The 14,711-nt window shown below is 47.1% G+C and overlaps 1 protein-coding gene across 1 annotated transcript in view; it reads left to right on the top strand.

Annotated features, from left to right (window-relative positions):
- Nucleotides 1-394: 394 nt before the first annotated feature.
- The window catches only part of KLC3 (kinesin light chain 3), a 931,842-nt gene continuing 917,525 nt past the window's right edge, over nt 395-14,711 (top strand). Inside the window, exon 1 of the mRNA XM_078660896.1 lies at nt 395-435. The gene's annotated coding sequence lies outside the window, so the exon portion shown is untranslated. The remainder of the gene's footprint in view (nt 436-14,711) is intronic.

The raw sequence follows: 14,711 nt of genomic DNA, 5'->3' as shown, positions 1-14,711 counted from the left end.
CGACTCGGTCATTATCCTCATTCTTTTCCCGCTGTTTTATTTACTACAAGAATACACGCACCCCCTCCCCCTGTTGTTGACAAGCATATTTTTATTGCGATCTAAGTGGTGTTGCCCCGCCCACACCGCCGCCTGCTGTCCCGTAGCCCCGGTGCGGGTGCGGCGTCATGACAAAGAATGAGAAGCGGCCAAACCTAACCCTTCGGCTCTTTCGCTCATCGAACTTCGGCATCCAATAGCAGCCTGCTGCCACCTCCAACATGGCCGCCAGGGTGGGGCCCCCAAGCACCCGCACCTCTACCAAGGTGAGAGCGTGAAACCAAGTCACGCACAACATGGCTTCCTGGGACTACCAAGCGACTTGACTAGCAATCCCCAGTGCATTGTGGGTGATGTCACTGACAGCTGAGACTGATAACAACAAGAGAAGCTGAGGTACGGTCCAAGGGCTCTTTCCGAGGGATGGAGCTGGGGAGAGGGGAATTCGGGGTTATCTGAGATACGGATTGGAAGTATTTAATGACAGGCCCTACATCTTCCAAGACCCCATAGTTAGTATGTGTCTGGAAGAGGGTACAGTGGAGACAGACTGTTTAGGTTGCCCCGTTTTGAGGGATTAATCACCTGTGCACGCATCTCGCGTGAGGATGCGAGGGAGAAGTAGACTAACGAGAGACGTTGTTTAAAGCAGCCTGTTATCTTCTGTGATTTTCATACTATTGTGTCAATGTATTTACTTACATAATCTTTGTATTTAAGCACCATTTTACTTATTGCATAAATAGTCTCAAATTTGCTCACCAAGAACGTAATGGTTTCTTAATAAGTGCGTGAGTGTTCGTAGGTTTAGGAGAACGCGTCAACTGCACTGCATGTCTGTCAAGTACGGGTGTTTTGGGATTATAAGGAAGTCTTTGAAGGGAATAAAGTATGCTTGTGCCAGTTTTGAGAATGTCGTTTCGTCAATAAGAAAGTATAATTTTGCTTGTAATGACTTCTCCCCCTGCGTTGTCCCATGGTGATAGATATCTCAGTGGGTTGTATACTTATAGGTAAATTATCTGTCTGACGTAACATTCAAACCGAATCTCTACATCGCCGTCTTCGCCTTCATCTTTCTGTTGTCGGAAAACATTGCACATGTGTATCTTTCAATTAAAAACCATCAATAGACTATAGATTTTGTACAATTTGCTATTTTTTAATTAAAAGTATTTTGTTTTATGGAACATTTATATTGCACTGTGGTGCTCTTCTCGGTTGACCCGACTATTCGTCACTATATGTATTTAAAGCCATCTCCGACGTATTTCGCGATGAGAGTGTACTTTGAAGTGGCTACAGGCTTATCACTGACCGCTCTTATTTGGGTAAAGTAAAGTGTTCTATTTTATGCAAAGTATAAGCCCTCTTTTTCAGCATCAAGTGAGTGAGTATCTGCCAAGCATCCCATGTCCCCGCAAGACTGGATTGACTAGTCCTACTTTTTCTTTTAGGGTTCTGGGACTTGCCGACTTCTTTTTTTACAATTCTGGACTTGTAGTCCTGGTTATATACAGGGTTAAATAAGACTATAATGCCCAGAATAGTAAAAACAAAAAAAAAAACATTGGTAATGCATCTTTTTTGCCTATGTGTTTAATAATACGCAGTTGTTGTTGTAAATTGTAGCTTCGTGAGCGGTTGTGCACTAGTGGGCTTGCTAGGATGGAAAGAAATCCAATAACTGCACCCGTTCTACACCTTAAAAAAATATATGATGAGAGATGCACGTAGAAAACATCATTCAGTCAGTGTCCGGGTCAAAGGAAAGAGCTAATTGAAAAGTATCACAGGAGTGGAGAGGATGTAGTGCAGGGACCAGAGATGCTGACTCGGGAGCTGGACATGTCGGTTCAAGTCTCAGCAGCGCCAGAGTCTGTGATTCTGGAAATCAGTGATCAGTTGCACTAGATAAATATGCCAATTTAAAGTATCACACAAGAGTTTTTCTAACTCAGTTTAAACTGTATTTATAATTTTTAAGTAGCGGAAAACAAACAATACAATCATTTTGTGTTTGAAACTATTTCAAAATGAACTACATTTCACATAATGCATTTCGCTAGTACAGCATATACATGTAGTGTAATTGCTTAAAACATGTTATTGGGACTAAAATGATATAAATTGTATGAAAAATAATAAATATGCTCCATATAATACATCACTTTAAGTGGGATAAAAAAAACTAGGGGGTCTCTCAAAGGGACGTGGCCAATGTAATTAAGGGCACGGCTTAAAAGCACGTAAACTAAAAATCTGTGCTTAGCATAGTGTGCCGCCGACTTGTATTTTGCTGTTTCTGTCATTGCATCCAGATATATGATATAACAAGTAAAATCATACTTACAATTTGTTAATAGTTGTTAGTTGTATAAGATAAATAAGTAGCAACTATGGCTTGTATATAATATTGAAAAAGCTTCCACTTAAAGCCCTGGTGACACTCCGACAATGTTGTTGCTCCTGAGTTTCAAAAAGAGAAGGGAAATCCAGAGAGAAAATGACTCTATTTAAAGGATTTCCCTTCCCCTACAACGCTCACCTGGCATGACATCATGTTGTAACTTCTCCACTAGTGAGAGGTGAGCAGTGTGAGCAGCGCACATCGATGTGCCTGTTGTCACTGTAGGGTGGAAAAAAACGGGCCGCCTGTGCCAGGGCACAAAACAGAGCCCGATAGAGACCCGTTTCGAGGCCTCCTTTAAAAAACTGCCAGTGCTCAGCACCGGTGAAACCCGGCCCACTTAAAGCCCTGCTGACAACTGACATAAAACTAATATGTTTGCCTCACTGTAATGCCACTTGATCCTCTACTTTTTAACCTATGTTTATGTTTTATATTTGATTGCACTATATGTACCCATTACTGTGACTGGGCACCTAGGTCCATGAGAAAGGCCGTGCTAAAACGAGTCAGCCCGTAGCTGCTTTTCTAATAAACATGGGGGTGTAGCAGCAGAAATTAGTAAGTGCAGAAAAGCTTGTATCGAGGTGAAAGAAACATAGTTAATTTAGTAAGCACAGGCATCCCAGTCGGCCCACATTCCGTCGCTGAGGGTGGCATTGGGAGTATTCTTGGAGCAACTTCAAGTTCAAACATTTCCTCCTTGCCCGCCCAAACTGTGATTTCAATCTTATGAAACCTGACGCTGCATGGGAATGAACCGCATTGCCACAGTCCCAGTACCAGTGACATCCAAGCTTAGCTGGAGAGAAACCATCTCTTGTGGGCTTGCTAGGTTGGAAAGAAATCAGAAAACTGCACCTGTTCCACACCAAACAAGCATTATGGGAGTGGAGAGGTTCTGTTGTAGCGGCGAGAGCTGCTTACCAGAGAGCTGGGTATCCCAGTTCGAGTCTTGGTTGCGCACAACATCCTGTGATTCTGCTCAAATCACTTAATCTCTCCCTGTGATAAATTGCATATTAATCTGCTGCTAAATGAAAAAGCAGAAAGAGGCAAAATTTATGAAAAAATAGTTCTACCAAAGCGGATGTTAACAGTATTTCGGCTGCAGGAAACTGATAAGAGAAGCAGACGGGGCCCGTGCATTGGTAAATGCAGGAAAATATGCTATGGCCAATAGAAATGGAAGAAAAGTAGTTGGCACACATAGGAACCAATGAGATGCCAAGGAAGATAGGAGGCAGGATGTAAGTCCCTTTTAAGTTTATAATAAAACCAATAGATTTCTCAAGCACAGCGCACTCACTGTGCAGGCAAAACCTAAAAAGCAGGACTGTCTGACTTAGTTTGAAACTTTTATGTAAGGCGGGTGCAAACACTTGACCCACGAGTGCTAAAAAAGGGGTGACATGATTGCCTTTGCAGCGTGCGCTGCCAGAATCCTAATTCTACCTAGGTAGTCTAGCTAAGTGATCATTTGTGTAAGTGATTAAACGAGTGAGCAAATGAGCAGGTAACTAAATGATGAAGACATTGAGAGGGTGACTGAAGAGAAGGATTAACTGATTCAGTGAGTGAACAAAGTATTTACAGAGCGCCACATAAGCTTTAGAAGCATTTTGGGTTATGGGTACTTGATCCGTGAGCAGGTTAAATAGAGTTGAGGCATGGTTTCTACTCCCCTCTCCATTACATCTGTTGTGCCTTCCTCCTCTCCCATTCTCACCATCACCTACTTGTTCCTACCACCTCCCCCTCTTTTTTCAATGTTTCTGTTCCTCAGTCCTTTTCAGCCTTTCCTCCTATACGTTTCTCTCTCCTTTGCCATCCTTATCCTCTCTCTCTTCCCTTTGCTTAGCTCAAGGGGAGTCATGAGTGTGCTGCGGGCTAGACTCCTGGCTGCTGTATGGGTGGAGAAATACAGCAATGTCAGCATAGATAGTAGATGACACACCTATTGTAGTCAAAATCATCATAATAATTTCGAAATGCTCAGTGGCAACGTTTTTAGGGGTGCTGTCCTGGTATGTGCTTCGTCCCATTGCACTTGAAAATAAACACTCCATTACAAAGCTGATGCATGTACATTTTTCAGTCCCAGAATGTGACAACTGTCAGAACCAAGATGAAATAATCATCAATGCATTCACCAAACGTTATAAATTTTATTAAATCATATGTTTTCATTCTTCTCCAGTTTTAACCAAACATTGTGATTCTGATATTCAGATGCATTAAAGTGCCCATCCATGCATTTGCTACAGCATGTCGCAATTCACAGTTCGTCAAATAACAAGATATAGTGAACCCCATTGCATTTTAGGCCTTTAGCCCTTCCTCAGGTGTAACTCTGGTATAAAAAAAATGACACATCAGACAGGCAGAAGCCAAATCTCTCATAAATACAAGCGTAACCATTGATTAGACTGACGCCTCATGCCAGTAAGAATTCAAAACCTGCCAAGTGCTGAAAACTCGATTAAGTATATGCTCGTCAAGTTTGGAAACTGTGCCCCATGCAAAACAATACATTAAAAGGTGAAGAATGAAAAGTAAACTCGTGTCCACAACCCAATAGGAAGCCCACTGTCATAAGCTTCTAACTGTAATGTGCTCCTGTTGTAACCAATCACACCTATTTTGTAAATCTTATTGACTCACCAACCTTTAAAACGGCAATGACTCCAAGATGGAGGCTGATCGAAACAAGCAGGCACTTAATTAGTCCTCCATAAGTGAAAATACAGCAATACTCATGGTTCAGTGGGCCCTTCAGGCTTTTGGACCCAGTGCCACTGTACCATTGACAGCTATGCCACTGCGTATCTTCTTTCTTCCCATCCTTTTAGATCCACTCTTCACTCGCAAGACGTCTTTCGTTGGTTCTACGCGGGTTTCTATTCACCCACTTTTCCATAGTTCTCACAGTGAAGTTCTGCAGATGGGGCCTTTTTCCAGCTCCCTTGAAGCACAGGAAGCCACTGCTCAGTATCCCAACTACTGACCATCAAAGTTGGTCAGGTTTTTTTCCTGCAAATATTAAGGAGCGATTTGAGGACAGTGCCCTGGGAGACATCACCAATGTCGATATGCCGATACCATTCGCAAAACCTTTGGAACCCTGTCAAATGGGATAATAGCTGGTTATGCCAGAGGGGCATTTCATGGGTGATGCAGCCCCACTACCTCATTTTTCGGAGGGATTTGATGGTGGGTAACAACATGCAGTGATTTGAATTACTGTATATATGGAAGGTAAGAGTCGAGTCATTTAATATCCATCATTCTCTTACATATTCTGGGTCGTCACTAGGTCCATAACGCCAATCCTTGATCACCTGGAGATTTGATGTGGTGTAATTGGCCTGCATGTCTGCGTCTGCAATGCCACCACCGTATATGAATTGGAAGCATGTACGGAGCGCTACTCGGGATGCACTGCCCCCACCCCCCATAGGAATTGTCCCGGCAAAGCATTGATGTCCCTAAACAAGGAAGGCTGAATCGGGAACAGGTGGTTCTGTAAATGATAGAGTAGGGAGACCATTTTGAAGATAGCAGATCTTCTATATAAAGATAAGGGCAGCCCGAGCTTAATGCTGGAACGCACTTTTTCCGCAACAGTGCCCAGATTTCTATCCCACGAGACCTGGGGAGAATTGTAGCGAGGCAGGAGTGTAAATAGATATGACCAGCATATGGAGTCAAAGGCTTTGTCCATATCAGCTAGTAGTAATGCTGCTGGTCTATTTAATCGATCCACAGCTGCGATTGCATTATGTGCTCACCAGATGTTATGACAGGTAGAGCTATGGGGAATAAAGCCAGCTTATTCTAGGAGGACAATATCCAACATATATGGTAGCAGCCTATTCGCTAGAATTTTAGCTAGGTTTTGGCCTCAATTTTTAGGAGGGATATTGGATGGAATGAGGAGTGTTGTTCGGGTGGTCTGCCCGGTTTAGGGAAAACCACTATCTCTGCGTGCCCCCAGTCGGATGGGAGACGCGTCATCTCAACCCATTTTTGGATGGTATTAAGGAGATGGGGGCCTACTTGAGAAAAAAATGCTTTGTAGAACTCGCTAGGGTAATCGTTAAGGCCAGGGGCTATATCCGTCCGTAGGTCCGACATGGCTGCTGTGACCTCCTCTAGTGTAATAGGTGTATCTAGGGAGTCTCGTACATCTCCTGGGACAGTACGCTGTGGGAAATCATCTAGAAAGCTCTCGATCAACAATACATGTATCACTGCTCTTGGTCGATAGAGGTATTTGTAGAATTGTCCAAAACTACTTGCAATTTCTGTCGGGTCTGTGATGGTCATTCCCTGTACATCCTTGATAGGGGAAAGAGGGGCGGATTTCGTAGTCTGTTTACATAATCTATATACTAATTTGCTAGACTTATCTCCCCACTGATATATTCGGCTTTGGTATGCCAGCCAAGCTTGCTTGGCTTCCTCCAATAATGTGCTTTAGTATTGTTGCTCAGCCAATCGTAGATTCCTACGCCCTATTTAAGATTTACGCTCGAGGCAGCGAATTTCTAGTGTTGTAATTTGTGTTTCTAGGTGTAAAAGCTACCTTGTCCGGCGCCTTCGATCTGCTGTGGTTTAGCTTATGTCCACCCGCGTATAGTGGGCTTCATGGCTTCCCACAGTATCTCTGGCGATGAGACGTTATGAGGACGTGCAGTCTGTGGACACTACGACGGAACATTTTCTTCCTCATATCACTCCCTCTACCCTTCTGTGTTTTCAGCCCGAGGACTGCTAAACCTTTAAATTCCTCGACTTGGCCCGTCACACTTACACCCCTTCAAGACAGAAGATGCCGGAGTTGGAAGGCGTTCGTCAGGACCATCTTGTGGAGTCAAGGAGGAGGAAGAGACACTCGTGCAGACCTTTGCAGTACTACCTTGGAACGACGCAGGACCAGCGCGTACGGCGAAGGAGGAGTCATCCTACACCGAAGAGCCGTTCCAGGGAGCGAGGCCGGAAGGAGAAACAGACGGGCAGCCAGACCCTAGCTGGCAACGCGGAGACGCCCGCCACGGCCCCGGAGGGACGTGGCTTGACAAGGTACAAGGAAGCCTTGGGTTGGTGGGACATAACATTGCCATACCTAAGGGTGGGGGTGTAGAGGGAGAGAACCACTAGGTACAGCACCCGGTTAACACTACGCGCGGTTGAAAGCGCTTGCGAACACTGGTGACGGTAGTGGTATATTTTCCCCTACACTCCCTGAGCTACCCCCGACACTCGCAGGAAGGAGAAACCCTTCTTTACCATTTCCTTTTGTTCTTTCTTTGTTTTTTCGGTCCCTTGCAACCTTGAGACACCTACCTTCCGAGCCAACTACAGAAGGGGGGAACATCAATTCATAACATTCTCATTATGGACAAAATAATCAGCGACTGCTACATTTATATGATCCCTGTATTTTCAGTTGTATAGATGCCATGGGGATAGCCGCCACAGGAATGGGCGTCAATGTGAACCAGTTGCAAGTGTTAGTGTGATGGGGGAGTTATCAGATAAGCCGCGGGGAAGGATTGTGGCTGAATATGATGCCCGGGTATGAAAAGATAATGTAATCGGGAAGATGTATTGTGTACAGCAGAGTGATATGTATAGCTCTTGTCATGAGGATGCTTTACCATCCATGCGTCTACCCAGCCCAGCATGTTCACCAGAGTTAGTCATTTGGACTTCTTGGCATGCCCTTTGGCTCTGGGGGGCGTCCCCTATCGATACAGACATGCATTGTATCATTCCAGTCCCCACCCATGATTGTGAGACACTCGGATATAAGAGCCCACACCTTTATGAAACAATCCATGAATGTTTGAGATAACGGGGGAGTGCCATAGATGCTACCCATAGCTACGTGTTCGCCATTGATGGATCAATGGACAATGATATATCTCCCATGTGTGTCACTCCATTGGGAGGTATGTATGAATGGTACACTACGGTGTATGAGAACGGCTACACTCCTAGAGGCCCGAGCGAACCCTGCATGGTACACTTGATTATAGCCAAAGCGGGCAAAACATGGTGTCTTGGTGCCCAGAAGATGCATCTCTTGCAGCATCACAACGTCGGCTCTAGAACACTTTGCATTCTGAAGTATCACACCCCTCTAGACTTTATCAAGTATCCCTATAGCATTCCAGCTCATGACGCGCAGCTGCCCCAGAGGGGTATCATCTATCGGCAACAACATTGATATGTGTTTAAATGACGTGATGTATAGAATTGCACAGTAGGATCCCTAGCTAGTATTGCACTGTCTAAGCATTGGATACAAAAACCATAAAAACCAACATCCCCCCACCACAATACCTCCGAGAACATGAAGCATCTGTCGCAGATGGGACGTCCAGATGGCCCCAATGGGGGGCCGACGACACGTACCTCCAAGGGAACCCCGAACACCCATATGCCAAAATGGCAACTTTATAACAAAGGCGGGGTGCACCTAAGCAGTCCAGCCCATGAGTAATTAACTGGTGGCTAAGTGATCAGACCACAAATATCTTGATGCAAAGTTTTTAGGTTTAAAGGTATGTTAATTTCGATTGTGTAGAGGCACTCCCGGCTGAATCTTCACCTTGATCGCCCTCTTGGGCCTTGGATCGTCAAGTAGACCTGGACCGGTGTCGCTGTCTGTCCTTCTGCTGTCTTTGTCTGCGGTGGGGTTCACCAGTGGACGAATCTGAATCCTGTCTAGGAGTAGTGTGGGGCCTGGGCCGAGTCCGCTTGTCCGTTTAGCTGAAGACCGCTTCCGCTTGTCAATGAAAAGGGTCCGTGTGTTGTATATGACTCGTAGTCGGGCCAGGAATTGAAGTGAGTACTCTATTTAGATCTCACGCAGCCGTGCCTTAGTAGCTTGAAATGACTGACGCTGCTGGATGACCATTTGCGTATAGTTCAGGAAGATCATAATTCTCTGGGACTCATAGAAGAGGTCCCCCCTCATCCTGGCATGCTTAAGAATTGAGTCCCCGTTGTGGTAATTGAGGTAAAAAGCAATCATGGGTCGCCGCCGTGCCTCATGAGGTGGATGCTGCAACAGGGCCCTATGTGCATGTTCTATGATGAAACAAGGGGCTATAGCGCCCTCTGACATCCACGAGGCCAGCCATTCTAAGAGGAATTTTTCAAAGTCTTTACCTTCCCTGTTCTCCGGGAACCTCCCGAAACGAAGGTTATTTCTGCGGCTCTTCCTTCCGCATCTTCCACCCGGGTGGTGAGGCCCTTGGTGATTTTCTCTAGGGATGAGACCTTCGCCTGCAGCTCGGGGACAGCATATTCTACCCATGATACCCTCATCTCTGCCTCAGTGATCCGCTCCATGGCTCCCCTGAGGTCCTGGCGTAGCAGCGACACTTCAGATCCGACCAACCCTATCTGGACCTCCAGAGCCATTCTCGTCTGGGTAATTGCTGCTAGGAGTACAGCGTTATCTGGTGGGACGGCTTGGTCACCCTCAGATCCTGTGGATTCAGCACCTGCCCCACTGAACTTGTCCATGGTGCTTTGTTTGGGGTTCCCACCGGTTGCTTTAACTTTTGTCATGGTGAGGGTGTTGGACTTGGCCCTTTTTGCAGGGTCATCCCATAAGTTTTTGCCTTCCTCCTGTATTTTGTCTGACTTGTTTTTGTTGGTTCTATGACTCTGGGCACTTTACCACTGCTGATCAGTGCTAAAGTGCATATGCTCTCCCTATTGTAAATTAGTGTATGATTTGGTGATTCCATCATTGGATGGTTTAGTTTATCTGTCAGACCCTAGTACAGTGCACCAGGGGTGCCCAAGGCTTGTAAACGAAATGCTGCTAGTGGGCTTGCAGCACTGGTTGTGCCACCCACAGAAGCAGCCTTGTAAAATGCATCTAAGGCCTGCCATTGCAGAGCATGTGTGCAGTCTGGTACTGTCATGTTGACTGAGCACATGCCCCCACTTGCCAGTCCCTAAACCTTCCCTTTTCTTCATATCAGACACCCCTATGGTAGGCCCAAGGGCAGTATGCATTGTAAGTATAAGGTAGGACATGCTCTGGTGTGTGTGGCATGGCCTAATAATGAATTACAGCCATTTTCGGTTTTCACTATTGCAAGGCTACCTGTTCTCATAGGCCAGAATGGGCAGTTAGATTACATTTGATAAACCTAACTGACTCAGGAAACATGGTAGAAATTCGTGTTTAGTATGCCTGAACTCAGAATGATAAAATACACCTTTTAGTGAAGTTGGTTTTAACATTCTGTGTCTGAAAATACCACTTTTAGAAAGTAGGTATTTTCTTGTCCAACCTTTCCAAGCCTGCCTCTGCTAGGTTGTGTATTCCTTGTCTGGTGTTTATGAGTGACAGGGCTGGGGGATTCCAGGAGACCGAATGAGTCAGCCCAGTGGTGATCAGAGAGATGTGCATCTAGATAGGTCGGAGGAGTTGCACCTGGGACCTGAATAGGGTTGTGCCTGCCTTACACAATGCCGGCTCCACCCCCTGCGGTGCGTCTGATGTGTCTGCCCTGCACTGTGAAAGAAGAGAAGGAATCATGTCAACAAAGTACTCCAGGGCTGTGCTTTCCCTCCACAATGCTGGCTCCACCTCCTGTGGGGCATCTGATGTTTCTGCCCTGCACTGTGAAAGGAAAGAAGGAGTTATGTAAACAGAGTGCTCCAGAACTGGTTTGGACTGGGCAAAGGCCCCTCTGCCCTCGGAGGACAAAGGATTTTGGGGTATAAATATTGGGACCCTGATCCCAAGAAATTAGATCACTTTTGGACTACAAGAAGAAACCTTTGCTGAGGAGAGGATCCTGAAGAAACTGAGGAGAGACTATCCCTAAGCTGAAGTGCTGCTTGGGGGATTGGCCTGCAGTGGTTGCCTGATTGCCAAAGATAGGAGAAATACCTTTGTGTACTTTATTTTCAACTTGTGAAGGATCTTCAAGGGCTTGGAAGAGAGCTTGTCCTCTGACCGAAGTCTCAGGACCAGTAGACTTCATCCACCTTTGTGGATTGCTGCTGGAAACGCTGTTTCAGTGGCTACAGAGGCAGGCAGCTGTGACCGACTCTCACGACCGTCCCGGTGTCCTGTAGGCACCACATCGAACAACGTCTGTATCTTGCAACATAAGCTCTGAGCTCACTGACTCTGTCCTGACGCCGTCACCAAGCCATTGCCTGCACCGTAACCTGTGACCACCGCGACGTGCAACGCCTCGCTACACCGACTGGTACTGATCTGACCGACGTGGTCACTGTTGCTGACTTTGAGTCCTGTGAACGCATCGAGTTGGGCACCGCCTCGCACGCTTTGCAACGCACCGCCCGACTCGTACCGCTGTCCGGACTGATCAACGCCAGCTCTCGAACTCCGGCTCTGCCACCGCACCGCAAGCTGGAAGCACCGCAACGAAGCACCGTCTCGCCCTGCAACGTACGTCTTGGACCCACCGACTCCGTCAACGGGCCGCTGCCTGCACCGCATCGGGGGACAACGCGTCCTGCAATGCTTTCTTTTCTGCACCGCGACAAACGCCGGAACCGGCTTGAACGCCGTGCCTGCCGCATCAAGTAAAGGTACTGTGACCGAGTCTGTCTACCCTTGAGTGGGCCCGTATCGATGCGGTCCGCTGGATTTGTTAGACTCTGTGTTATTTCATCAACACTGTAGCCGGACAGGGCTACCGACTTGCATAGAACTCTGATTTAAGCATTTTTAACAAGAACTCTTGGTTTTTAATAGTACTGTGGATTATCCTTATCATTTTTGGTCTTGTGGTAAATCTATATAAAATAAACTTCTTTTTATAAATATACAACCGTGTGGTGTTTATTTGTAGTGTTGTCACATGATTACTGTATGTGTTCACAAATGCTTTACACACTACCTCTGATATAAGCCAGTCTGCTCATGTCAAGCTACCAAGGGGGTGAGCAGGGGTTATTTTAGGAGTGTACTCCCTTACCCTGACTAGAGAAGAGGGTCCCTATTTGTCACAAGTACCTACCTGTGCCAACTGGCGATCCCCAATTCTAACAGAGGGGATATAGCATAGTTTGCTTACACCGTCCATAGAGGTGACCACCAGTAACAAGGGGGGGAAGCGCGCCAATGGCTTTTCAGTCCCGCATACAATGAGCCGTGGCCTTATTCTAATCCCTTAGTTGTGATATAATTGCAACACAAATGGCATTCACATGGAGGTCCCTCTGCCTGGTAGGCACCAAGGGGCGCTGGCCTGACACAACGCACATCTAGTAGGTGCACAGCACTCCAGACACAGTCTCTGGGATGAGCGCAACCACCCACCTCCCGCAGCTGTCCGTCGGTTTCTCCTTGGGGGGTAGTCCCCGGTAGCCCAGTGGTGCCTTTACACGCTTCGCTGAGGTCCAAGACCAACCAGCGTCCCCCAGTGGCCCAATACAATGCTTAAGGGCATCTCCACTACCTCAATGTGATCCCAGTTTCATAGCCGCCAAGGCTGGACGCTCCAGAGGAGACTGCGTCCTGCGTTTTTTGGGCCTCCTCTGTTTCAAATCAGAAAACTCCTCAGCTTCTCCATCAAGGCGTCAGTAATCTAACGCCTCTCCGTGGCCGGCACAGCATCTGGGGGGCATCACAATCACACCAGCACTGTCCTGAGCCCCGCAACCGCCATGGCCTCACAGTCCGTGGTAATCTGTGTCCCGCATTTTTACCTTGAAAGGCCTCCCCTTTTAAGCCCAAGCCACACAGGGAGCGGGGGAGGCAGCCCAGGTGCTGATAAGATGTAATCTGCTCACCCCGCACCAACCGCGGGGACCGGGCCACCAGACAGCAGATTGTCCTGGGCAGCCCCGTTCACTCACCGGCTGCCCCGGGTCCCACGACGGCCAGACATCACAGGAGTCCCTCAGATCAACGACTCCGTCATCTTTGCTGCGTCTCCGTAGGTCCTCCTCGCTGCTATCACAATGCGCTCAGGGTATTAGCAGATTAGTGCATGAGCTGGATACAGCACAGCCCGGGCTGTCTTAGCAGCCACGCAATGCCACAGGCTGGATTGTAATGTCCACTTGTCACTGCGAACCATGCCGCTGCCTGCCAGCCACCAGTCTCCCCCTCTCAGTCTTCTTGGGCCCCTGGCATTGTCACACGAGCCACAGACGACATGTCGCTGCAGTCTCTGCCCGAGCTCCATCTGGGGAACCACAGCAGAAGTTTTGGGCAGCCAGCGGTCTCGTGGTGCTATGGATTTTGGTATTGGGCTGGTGGAGCCGCTCTAGCTTGCATCCGCCATGATGGCCTGCCCAGCCACGCTCCCCTTATCTCTGTTTTTAACTTAGTAATGTTTGTATCATCACTTTTAGTCCATGTTAACCTGTCATTCTATGCTTTAGCCTGTTTGATAGATGTGAGAAGTTGGCCTGGTAGGGGATGTTTCCAATTCTGGAACCACCTACTACCTGACCAAACAATCCCCTTATGGTGTCTGGTTGTAAGTCAACCTTATTAGACAAGCTATCCTAGGGGTAGCATGGACTAAGCAGCCTAAAGGCTTAACTTAAGAGGTCGTGTTAAGCGAGCTGTTTTACCACATACAATCCTGTAATACCAAATGAAAGGACACCACACAAGTATATATTATAAAAATATATGTGTTTATTACTAAAAACAATCCCCAGTATTCTTTATGAATAAAGGGGCACAAGCGTTAAATCAAAAGCACTGTTTAAACATACAAGTTGCACAATTATGGATGAGGGCGGGGGGCCACTCAAACCATATACTAAACAAGTGGTATAAGAGAGGCCACTCGAACAGTGGTTAGGCCTAGGGCCTAGGGAATCGCTGGGAGCAGTCAGGACAAGCAATGCTGAAGTCGGGAATGGCCCTCGGGATTCGGGAGATGTGCGGAAAGCGCACGCATGCACCAATGTTAACCAATGGTGCGTAAAAGTCAAATAGTTAAAGTTTAAGGACACTTCCGCTGAACCTAGAGGAACAAAACTTAACACACAGACCCTAGAGGTGTGCACCAGTGTGGGAACACCGGCGGAGCAAAGTTACCTCACCCACAGGAAGTGGGTGCACAGGGTCGAAGTGGCGTCGGGTTTTGACACGCAGGCTCTTGGTGCTTGAAGCTGAAAGGGCTGCAGGCAGGGTGAAGACGAAGTGTCCGGTGGAGTCCAAGAGTGGACTCAAGTTGTAGAGTACCTGAAAGCAGAGGGGACAGAGTCTGGGTCACTCAGCAGTGAC

The sequence above is a fragment of the Lissotriton helveticus genome, chromosome 9 (assembly GCF_964261635.1).
Source record: "Lissotriton helveticus chromosome 9, aLisHel1.1, whole genome shotgun sequence".
Taxonomy (NCBI): domain Eukaryota; kingdom Metazoa; phylum Chordata; class Amphibia; order Caudata; family Salamandridae; genus Lissotriton; species Lissotriton helveticus.
The sequence above is the reverse complement of the archived record's forward strand: the minus strand, read 5'-3'. Positions and strand labels throughout refer to the sequence as shown.